Source organism: Frankliniella occidentalis, unplaced genomic scaffold, assembly GCF_000697945.3.
Source record: "Frankliniella occidentalis isolate FOCC.00 unplaced genomic scaffold, Focc_3.1 Scaffold708, whole genome shotgun sequence".
Taxonomy (NCBI): domain Eukaryota; kingdom Metazoa; phylum Arthropoda; class Insecta; order Thysanoptera; family Thripidae; genus Frankliniella; species Frankliniella occidentalis.
In genome coordinates, this window is record NW_026267820.1 from 27925 (window position 1) to 29581 (window position 1657).

Genomic DNA, 1657 nt, shown 5'->3' on the forward strand with positions numbered 1-1657 from the left:
GGAGACTAGGAATGAGAAGTCTGGATTACCTTGTTCACAACGCTTGGTCTCTCCGAGACTCCCTCAGGCATGCTCGTCACCTGGCGGACCCCCACCGACTGACGAGACACTCGCTCTCAGCCAGGTACGCGGCCTACCCATCTAAGTCAGCACTTCCAGCAGGGCAGGGGCGACAGCCCCGTTGCGTACCGTGCAACACTACAGGTAATATTTCTTCTGCTGGACCCTGCCCAGGGACCTCTCTGTTGATTTGTTTTTTTAGATTTTTGAATCCTAAATACCCTTTTTAGTTCAACCGTGAATTAGGAAAATACAAAAAAATCAACAACAAAGAAACACAAAAAATCAACTGTGTTGTGCGTTTGCAAGCCATGCATTAGATTCAAGGTTACCAAGCCATGGCACCTTTCGGGAGCGAGTAGGCAAACCCCTGTGTCGTACATATTTGTATCTTACCCTGAAAATATTTCCATTTTTCCGGTGACGACGTTGGAGTAGGTAGGTCGCTGCGACTGTCCTTCTCCAGCGACACAACAGTCAAAAGCTCGGCTCGCGCAACAATGCGGTGCGGCTCGGCTCGGCGGTAAACGCTTGTAATTTGCAGTAAGTGTCGGCGGCGCGGCGCGCTGGACGTGACAGCGGCCAGATGGACGGAGCCCACCTGCTGCGTGTCATCAGCCAACGAGGTGGAGTTTAAGATTCGAAATTCTTTCTTGTGGAGCAACAGACGCCGTATGTAGTATCGCCCTTGCCTTGCCTAACCTCCGAGCTAACCTCAGAGGCCCGGTCCGCCTGCTACCGGTTGGAGTAGAGTACCGCACCCGCCTGCCCGCCAGGATCGCACCCTCGAGGCCCCGGGGCTCGTCGAGGGCCCTTCGGAGAGAACCTCCCCGGCAGGCCTGCCTGGTCGGCGTGGCACATCATGCTCCCCTTGTCCTCGGGGCACGCGTGCGTGCGCCTCTCAGTGCAGTACGGTTTTGGGATTCTCGTGAGATTAAGATTCCATCAGTTTGCTTCTTCACACCCTGATTCTTCTTTCTCAAATTTCTCCCCTTCCCCATCCCTTTCACAACTCTGCAGGGCTTCCCTCATTACCCCACCCCCTTCCCCATCATCTTGTGCAGCCCCCTCAACTTTTATATCCATCCCCAACTTTGCCGTGCCTGCCGTTTCCAACAGACCCTTTTACATTTTCTCTCTTTTTTTTCGGAAACTCTCATCAAGATTTTTGAATACTTGAATAAACTTTACACACTCCCTCTACATTATTTTTCTTCGTAGTGTAATTATTATGGGACGCTACAGCAGTTGAGCTCTTCCTGTGCCGCTGAAAGTGATTCTTAACAGCCGCGCTCCACGTTACATTTTTTGAGCGGTACACTAGAGTGTGGGGGACTTGACGGTACGCGTTCAACTTAGCGCCGGCAATAGTTTGAACTCCATCAGCGTGCTTATCTAATCCTAAATAATCTCACCCCCACAGGCCCGGGGCCCTGGGGCGACTCCTCTAATTCTTTTTCTCGCCTTTGATCCAGTCCGGAGGGGAGGCTGCTGTGCCGCCGCTGCAGGCCGAGCTTTCGGCTTTCGCTCGCCTCTCTGCCACCCCGCTCTGCCGTGAATTCAATTATGTCCGCCCCCTGCCCCTCCAACCCCCTCT